The 10,273-nt window shown below is 37.9% G+C and overlaps 1 protein-coding gene across 1 annotated transcript in view; it reads left to right on the plus strand.

The window, feature by feature from the left end:
- LOC143032377 (neprilysin-1-like) overlaps positions 1-10,273 on the plus strand; it is a 512,583-nt gene that overhangs the window by 219,676 nt on the left and 282,634 nt on the right. The window lies entirely within an intron of this gene.

Genomic DNA, 10,273 nt, shown 5'->3' on the forward strand with positions numbered 1-10,273 from the left:
GTGCATAAAACCGTCTGTCTTTAGACAGACCAAAAACCGTCAATGACATCACCGTCTTATTGGTGGCGTAATCGGAAGCGTGCTGGTCTCGCGTTCGATTAATATTGGGTTCGAGTCTCGCTCTCCTCTCTGATTCCCAGCAGTGACTGTGTATCACCTGTCCCAACAGGCCAAGCGCTTAATAGGGCAAAGGTGACGGCTTCGGCCGCAGGTATTCAGCTCCTCCTGGCGTTGTAAATTTCTCAATTTCTTGATGACCGTCAGTATTCGTGTCCACTGTCGACTGTCAATTATTCACATTCTATTTTTCTAAGAATAATTCTAAGTAAAGAGCTAATCCCAGAAGACATTCACCGAGGACGAAATCTGCCACCTTTGCCCTCCATGCTTGGACAGCCAGTGCGTGTGGTAGTCATAAGTATTCGCTGGGAATCGAACCTTGGTCTCTTATCATCACGGAGAAATATTGGATCCCCAAAGCGCCACAACAATAATTTTCTCTCTCTCTCCTCTCTTTCTCTCTTTTTATCTCTCCTTTTTCTCTTTTTCTCTCTCTCTCTCTCCTCTCTATCTCTATCTCCTCTCTCTAGCTTATCTCCTCCATCTCCTCTCTTCTCTCTGTCTTCTCTCTCTCTCTCTCTCTTTTTTTTTATCTCCTCTATATCTCTATTTCCTCTCTCTATCTTATCTCCTCCAACTCCTCTCCTCTTTCTGTCTTCTCTCTCTCTATCTTATCTCCTCCATCTCCTCTCCTCTCTCTGTCTCCTCTCTCTCCATCTCCTTTCTCTTTCTTTTTCTCTACCTCTATCTCCTCTTTCTACCTCTATCTCCTCTCTCTCTCTCTCTCTTTACCTCTATCTCCTCTCTCTCTCTCTCTCTCTCTCTCTCTCTCTCTCTCTTTACCTCTATCTCCTCTCTCTACCTCTATCTCCTCTCTCTCTCTCTCTCTTTACCTCTATCTCCTCTCTCTCTCTCTCTCTCCTCTCTTTCTCACGTAGTGCCATTTGGTGACAGTCTGTCTTACGCATAAACCATTCCTATTTAACCTATTTTTTCAACCTCACAACTAATTTTACTTAAATGGAACTAAATATCAGATCCATTATGGTAATTTCTCAATGTGAAGAAAGAAATATCCAAGGAGTTTTATTCAATGAGTTTTATCCAAGGATCTTTATCCAAGGATTTTTATCCAAGGATTCTTTTGGACAACTGGAAAGATGACGATCCAGGGAGTAAGTTAATTGGAAAAATGAAAACATTGGATTAAGACATAAAGACATTCTGAGTTCATCCATAAACTTTGTAAATTATGAATTCCCTCAGCATAAAATGGGCACTCCCAATACCAACATTGCACAAGGCCATGAACAAGTGTCCTTCTTATTTCAATAAAAATCCTCCTAACCAAAGTAAAGAAAAATAAAAATAAAGATAAATAAATATATAAATGAAATAATAAAAGATAAAAAGATAAATAAACAAATAATAATAATAATAATAATAATAATAATAATAATAATAATAATAATGATAATAATAATGATGATGATAATAATAATAATAATAATAATTACAATAATAATAGTAACAACAATAATGATAATAACAATAATAATGATAACAATAATGATAATAATGATGATGATGATGATGATGATGATGATGATGATGATGATGATGATGATGATGATGATGATGATGATGATGATGATGATGATGATGATGATGATAAAATAATGATAATAGAAATAATGATAATAACAATAACAATAATGATAATTATGATAATAACAATAATGATAAAATAAAGAGTAAAGTAAAAATCTGATAACACCCATGAAAAAAAAACAGAATTTATTGACAATTTCCATGCAATCATTTTAGATGATTATAAAACCCTCTCAACTGTGAAGTCACACCAGAACTAGATTTCCATAACAATCCTTCATCCTTGGTCAAGGCCGGCAATCCTCTCCAACTGACAGCAATGACTGTTATTTGCCCCCCAACAGCCCAAGCCCATGAGACGAGGGTGACGGCTTCAGGCGTAGCTAGGTGCCTCCAGGTGTATTTTCAAAAGAAAAAGCATACCTGCGAAACTAGTCAGGAATAAACTCAGACTGAGACTCCTGTGTTTCCTACTCCACTTACGTCAATATGTATATACATATGTGTGCGTGTATATATATATATATATATATATATATATATATATATATAATTTATATATATTATATATATATAATTTTTTTTTTTTTGCTTGTAACCACGAGGAAATTAAAGATCGGAATACTGAACGTTTTCGTCTATTAAGACATTTTCAAAGTACATAGTGTCACAACAAAGTATAACTTAAATACAATAGTATAGAAAACAGGAGAGGTCACTCAACGTAAATACGTAAGGATTATCTAACAAAGAAACAAAAATATAAATAAAAACAATAAATAAAATGGGTGAAAATTGAAACAGGTGATAAAATGTCACTCAGCATAAATACATAAGGATGACAATTGACAAGGTGATAAAAGGACATTCAACATAAATACATAAGAAATATCCTACAAAGAAACAAAATATAAATGACAATAACAAGAAATAAGAATGGTGACAATTGACACATGTGATTCAACATAAATACATAAGGATTGTCTTACAAAGAAACAAAAATAGAAATAATAATAATAAATATATACATATACATACATACATATATATGTGTACGCATGCACACGCATACATATATATAATAGAAAATAATAATAACAAGAATAAATAAATAAAAATGGGTGACAGTTGACACAGGTGAAAAAAGGTCACACAAGATGGCTAAGGCGGAGCTTTGGGACATTGTCCTACAACTGTGTCAACTGTCACCCATTTTTATTTATTTATTCTTGTTATTATTATTTTCTATTATATATATGTATGCGTGTGCATGCGTGCACATATATATGTATGTATGTATATGTATATATTTATTATTATTATTTCTATTTTTGTTTCTTTGTAAGACAATCCTTATGTATTTATGTTGAATCACATGTGTCAATTGTCACCATTCTTATTTCTTGTTATTATCATTTATATTTTGTTTCTTTGTAGGATATTTCTTATGTATTTATGTTGAATGTCCTTTTATCACCTTGTCAATTGTCATCCTTATGTATTTATGCTGAGTGACATTTTATCACCTGTTTCAATTTTCACCCATTTTATTTATTGTTTTTATTTATATTTTTGTTTCCTTGTTAGATAATCCTTACGTATTTACGTTGAGTGACCTCTCCTGCTTTCTATACTATTGTATTAAAGTTATACTTTGTTGTGACACTATGTACTTTGAAAATGTCTTAATAGACGAAAACGTTCAGTATTCCGATCTTTAATTTCCTCGTGGTTACAAGCAAAAATCTTTATTCACGTGTTTTTTGTGATTACTGTTGCATATATATATATATATATGCATATATATATATATATATATATATATATATATATATACATATATACACATACACGCGTACATACATATATGTACACATACGTGCATACGTACATAATTCTACATAACCATGCGCATACACATACGCGTATTGAAAGTAATACTTTCTGCAAAATATTTTTAATCCAGTATCTTTCATCAAAGTCCAGTCAAGTACATCTATTTTTAACAATTGGCTCTAAAAATATTTTAGATAGATAAAATACGTGTGTGTGTGTGTGTGTGTGTGTGTGTGTGTGTGTGTGTGTGTGTGTGTGTGTGTGTGTGTGTGTGTGTGTGTGTATTCACCTTGGTCTTTGGATCACGTGTTGGACTCGTGATCGACAGCTATTTCCCTCCCGGAAGAGAGCTCAGAGCTCGTATGACCGATCTATAGGTAATGCTATGAGTGTGTGGCGCGTGTGTGTGTGTGTGTGTGTGTGTGTGTGTGTGTGTGTGTGTGTGTGTGTGTGTGTGTGTTTGTATGTGTGTGTGTGTTTGTCTGTGTTCGTGTGTGTGTATGCGTGTGTGTGTGTGTGTGTGTGTGTGTGTGTGTGTGTGTGTGTGTGTGTGTGCGTGTGTGTGTATGTGTGTGTGTGTTTGTGTGTGTATGTGTATGTATGCACGTGTGTATGTGCGTGCGTGTGTGCTTGTGTGTGTGTGTGTGTGTGTGTGTGTGTGTGTGTGTGTGTGTGTGTGTGTGTGTGCGCGCGCGCTTGTGTGTGTGTGTGTGTGCGCGCTTGTGTGTGTGTGTGTGTGTGTGTGTGTGTGTGTGTGTGTGTGTGTGTGTGTGTGTGTGCGCGCGCGCGCTTGTGTGTGTGTGTGTGCGCGCTTGTGTGTGTGCTTGGTGTGTGTGTGTGTGTGTGTGTGTGTGTGTGTGTGTGTGTGTGTGTGCGCGCTTGTGTGTGTGTGTGTGTGTGTGTGTGTGTGTGTGTGTGTGTGTGTGTGTGTGTGTGTGTGTGTGTGTGTGTGCGTGTGTGTAATTCATCATGGTCGTGGATCACGTGTTAGACTCGCAATCGAGAGCTATTACCATCCCGAATGAGAAATCGGAGCTTAGGTTTTATTCCTCTCCTTTTATTCTGTTTTTATGATTTTCCTGTAAATGAAAAGATCATCCCTATTTAAGGTTCCTAAATCCTTTTCCTTATTTGCTTTTCTTATTATCTAATTTCCCATTTTATAGACCTATGTCGTCCTATCTAAACTATGCCCTCCTTCTATGAATTTTACGTTTCTTCGCACTGAATTTCATCTTCCGCTCTTAGCTCCACTCATGAACCTTATCTAGGGCTTCATGTATTGATTGACAATCCTTTTCACTTCTCATTTTTTTTTTCTTTTGAGTTTGGTATCATCAACATATTTGCATTGCTACCTATTGCTTTCATCATGGTATGGATGTACATCACGAACGTCAATGGTGCAGGCACAGATCCCTGTGGTACTCCACTAGTCATCTCTCCATTCCGACATTTCATCCTTCACTTGTCACATGAGCCTAAATCTTTCAATAAATCCTTCATCCATTCCAATGTGCTTCCTTTAAGTTCCCAACGTTTTCCTACATCTAGATTAAACGCTTGTGTTGCACTTTGTTCAAGGCCTTTTCCAGGTCTAGGTATACATAATCTACCCAACCCTTTCTTTCATGCAGCCCACATCAAATAAAAACTAACCACATTGATTACACAAAAACATTTATTTTCTGAACCCGAACTGATTGTCAACCAAGAATTCCTTCTCAACGTATTATTCATTATTTATAATTTTTATTACTTTTTTATCTTACCTATCAAGGAGGTCAAGAACACCAGTGATAAGTCATAAGTTCCTTCCTGCTCCCTCTCTTGAAGAATGGTACTACATAAGCCGTTTTTCATTGCAATGACACTCTTTTTTTTTCTTCAAAGGGAATTCCAGTCAGCGTGTGTGTGTGTGTGTGTGTGTGTGTGTGTGTGTGTGTGTGTGTGTGTGTGTGTGTGTGTGTGTGTGTGTGTGTGTGTGTGTGTGCGTGCGTGTGTGTGTGTGTGTGTGTGCGTGTGTGTGTGTGTTTAAGTGTGTGCATGCGTGTGTCTGTGCAGCATACTTCCATTTTTCAACATATATCCTTGTCGCCGAGCTCCTCACGATTTCATAGCCTATTCTCCTGCCTCTGTACTTTCCCTCTCCCTCCACTTCCTTTACTTCCCTCCGTCTTTTATCATTCTCCTTTTTCTTCCTCCTTTTATCGGCTCTTCCTCCCCCTCCCACCCTCCCTTTGTTGCGACCCACACCCCGGAAGTCTGCCTTTTGTTAGCAGTCCTTTGTTTCTATTCCTTTATCACGTGTTCCCCTTATTCTTCCGTCTATTGCCTTCCCCCCTTCCCCTTCCCCCCCGTCTCCCCCCCTCCTCCGGCCTCCCGCGGTTAGCAGCCATATTTGCTGGTCTCCTTCCGCGCTGGATATTTCCTGTTTACATTTATATTTTATTTATTTTATTTTATTTTTATTTTTTTGTGGTTGCTCTCCTTCTCTCTTTTATCCTTCGCCATCTCTACCCTTTCTACACATTTTGTCCTTTCTCGTACTTAACATCTCTCTCCCTCTCCCTCTTTTTTATCACCTTTTCCCTGCCATACCGTATATTTGCCCAGACCTTCTTAGGCACATTCATTAGCGACCACCCTCTTTGCCTCCCGTTTTTCATTTATTCCCGTTGTCGCGTTTTCCTCCTTCTCATTTATCAGCTTTCTCCCTTTATCATTTGTTTGTAATTGCTCATCCTCTTGTCATACACGAGCCTTTCCTCCCCCCACCATCATTCCCACCCATGCCTCCCCTCATTTATATACGTTTATCTTCTTTTATTTTCACTATAACAACATTTATCGTCACTCCTTGTGCTCCCTCATTCTCTTCTAGATTTATTTCCGTTTCTTCTTTGAATGCGGTGGAACCCCTTACAGACTTTATTTTGGTTAAATATCAGACGATTCCATTCAGCTGTGTGTGAACAAACTCGAGAAGTCTGATTCGATCAACCAAGACCCCAATTTTGTCCTCCAAAATTCCTTCACTAATAACTATAATGTACGAGTTAAAGTCCAGGGCAGGACTCGCAGTAATGGAGCTAAATTGGACAAATTCAGATTTGGTAAGGAAATAGGCGAAACTGGTTTACCAACACAGTGGTTAACGAATGGGATGGACTTAGTAACCATGTAGCTGGCGCTGAAACTAACGGGTACTTTAAGAATATGAGGTAACGTTATGGATAGGGATTAAAGGTGGTAAGGGACATGGAACTGCCTAGTGTAGGCATTATGGTCTCTTGCAGTCTCTTCCATTCTCATGTTCTTATGTTTTTATGACAAGTATGCACCCGCGAAAATATTTTCGCGTTAAAAATGCAACGTGCAACATGCAACATGACAACGCTGATAATAAAGTCCGTAAAATATTGGGAATTTTCTTTTAAAACGTGACAGAGGAAAATATAGAACAACAAAAATACAGAAATAAGTACACATATGATTGTCCAGGGTCCTGGTGGAAGGCCGCAGAGGTAAAGATAGAGTATAAGAACATAAGATTGATGGAGACTGCAAGAGACCCTAAGGCTTACACTAGACAGTTCCATGTCCATGACAACCTATCATCCCCGTCCTTATAGTTATCTAACCTTCTTTTAAAACATCAATAATTTCAGCGCTCACTACATATTTACTAAGTCTATTCCATTCGTTAACCACTATTAGTAAACCAGTTCTTAACTATTTCCTGCTGAAATCTAAATTCATCCAATTTGGATTCATTACCGCAAGTCCCGGCCTGTTGCCTAGAACAATATGATAAATGTCATTTTGTTGACGGTAAAAAAAAAAATCTTGTATTTGTTCCCGTCGTGTGATTTTATTCGTCGAAAACAAACTCTGTGGACAGGGAAAGAGCGAAGATTTTTTTTTTTTCATTTGTCGCTCTCTTTCCATATTTCTTCCGCGTCTCTTAAGATGTCATATTTATCTTCCTTCCAATGTCTCTTTATTTAAAAAAAAAAAAAAAAATCAACCAATTCGCTCCTTTTTTCGTACAAACTATTCTCACTTTTTTTTCTCTTTCTTTTTACTGTCTCTTTATTCCTCCAGTAGACGTTTTTCTTCTCATGGCATATTTTACAGAAGTTATTAGAATTTCTAGAATGTTCTAGTTCCCTTCCACGTCTCTTGAATTTCTCTTGGGACCCGTATCTCCTGTCTCCTTTGCGTATCGTTCATTTTTCAAATATGTTCGTCGCTACAGGAATTTTACGCACTTGGGCACGCTTGTGTTATGTACTTGTTTTTCTTCGCAAAGAATTGACAGCCTATTATTTACTTTTCCTGTTATTTTGCGTATGCGTCATACTCAATTCTTACACAATTAGCGCAAAACGTCGATTGTTTGCTCGCTTAGAACCAACGTCGCCATTTTCAAATGGATCGATTTCAAATGTAGCATAGAAGTGTACATGGATTTCAGAATAACAAATATGAAAGAAAATCTGGGTTTGGGCTCCCCTCTGGGGTTGGTATACAGGTAACGTCGGATATCTATCTGCCAGTCTCCCTTTGTACCTCTTCCCCCTATTTCGCGCAATCTTCATTACCAATTCACCCTATTTTTCATGTTACAATTTTCCTCCATCGTCTCGTACATATCCATTCGATATTTCCTAAGTCTTATGCTTTTTCTTTTCTCCTTTCGTTCCGTATTTCGTTCTTTTTCTTTTTCTATTTTTCTTCTTTCTTTCCCCTTCGCGTTTTCTGTGCGCCGTCATGACGTCATGTCGACGATGTTGACATGATCACAATCTCAAAGGTACCCGTCTAATATTCTATATATGCTCGTCTATATCTTAGGTTTAGCCTAAAGGAGCATTTATAAGGTCAAACTTTTTGTCAAACCCGGTTTGACAGTGTAAAACAGCGCTTAACTGCCGCCAGTTGGTTTTATTCAAATAAATGAAAACTACTCAGACCACAAATGAGTTGAGCCTTTCACTGCGTAGGAATTCTCTTTCAATAGACTAAATTCGCCTGTTGGCATTCAGAACTGAAGTCATTTGACATGCGTGGCTTACTTTACATTGGCAATATCAAATTACATATTGCTTTCAGATCGTATAAGTATTCACCCTTATTGTAATCAATGTTATGAATATATCAACTTTTATGCATATATTTCCAGTAATCTCTCTAGGTATTTCCGCGTCAATATATATCGCTATTACAGATCTTGATTAAGAGATCAAGTAATTTTTTTTTATCTCATATTTTATTTTCTTCTCTCGTGTCATCTATTTCACATTTTCTTTCGTAATCTGTTATTCAAAAGAGGATATTCTTATTTTTTAGATATTCTAACTTCCTCTCTGTCTCTCTCTCTCTCTATCCCTATCTCTGTCCTTCTTTCTCATCCTCTCGCTCGCTCTCACTCTCAATCTCTTTCTCACTCTCTCAGTCTCTATCTTTCTCCCTCCCTCACTCTCTATCCCTGTGTCTCATTCTCTCGCTCTCATTCTATCTCAATCCCTATCTCACTCTCAGTCTCTCTCATTTTCCTCCTCTCCCTCTCTCTCTCTCTCTCCCTCCTTCTTTCTCCCTTTCCCCTTCTCTCTCTCTCTCCCTTTCCCCTTCTCTCTCTCCCTCTCCCCTTCTTTCTCTCACTGTTTCCTTCTCTCTTTCTCCGTCGTTCATCACTGTTTCTCTGTTCCCTCTTTCCTGGTCCGTGCCTTGCCTTCGGCCACGACGCGGCGGCGGCCCCGTGCCCTCCTTTCTTCCGCTTCAATCTTTTTGCGGTTATCCAATCTTTTCTTTATACCTTCGCCCCTCCTTTCCTCCCTCCCTCTTGCTATTTGCGCCGCTTTCCTCCCCTCTCCTCCGCTTCCTTTCTTCCATTTAAGCTTTTCTCTTTTTCTCATTCCTTCCCCCCCCCCCCCGCCCGTTTTTACCTTCCTCTGCTCTTTGCCGTAGAGTTCTGCAGTTTGTGTCTTTCCCCCTTTCGGCAATAAATGTCCGCTTGTTGCATTTACCTTAAGATACGTTCTCTTTGCAACCATCCGTCTGTGTTACGTGCCTCCTCTTGTTTCCATCAATAGCCAGGCTTTCCGTTTATGTTCGCATGACTTCCTCTTTAATTTTATTTTATTTTTATTTTATCATTGTGGATGTGAGGATTCACCATGTCATAACTCTTCCCAAGTTCCTATCATTGTGAGCACTTAATTTACATATCGTTTCCTATTGGTACTCCCGTTTGTCCTATTACTCTTTCTTCAACTCCGCTATCTCTCCTATTGTTCCTTTCATTACTACACTCAGTAGTAACGAACCAATATATCCCTTCTGTTTTTTGTCCTATTTTTGAAACTATTCCTCTATCAAATACTCCCAATGATACTATTAACAGGATACGCCTAATGTTCCTGTGATCAGAGATACTCTGTTTCTTGCTCCATTTCCTAATACTATTCCTGTTGAATTGTTTTCAAGTCACATATTTATACTTTTCCTATTATAACAGACATACAGACAGACAGACAGACATTATGCTAAGTACTCTAGTGGCGTAATCGGAAGGATGCTGGTCTCGGATTTGTTTCATATTGGGTTCGATTCCCGCACTTTCTGAATTTTCATTTACTTGAGTTTTCAAAAGGTGTCATTTCACTATGAGATCAATATGTCAAAATTATATTTAAATCAGATATTTTTGTGATCAGCCACCAACCGTTTTAAGTTTACGATAATGTACAATTATTCATCA

The sequence above is a fragment of the Oratosquilla oratoria genome, chromosome 13 (assembly GCF_046742065.1).
Source record: "Oratosquilla oratoria isolate Oo_2021 chromosome 13, ASM4674206v1, whole genome shotgun sequence".
Taxonomy (NCBI): domain Eukaryota; kingdom Metazoa; phylum Arthropoda; class Malacostraca; order Stomatopoda; family Squillidae; genus Oratosquilla; species Oratosquilla oratoria.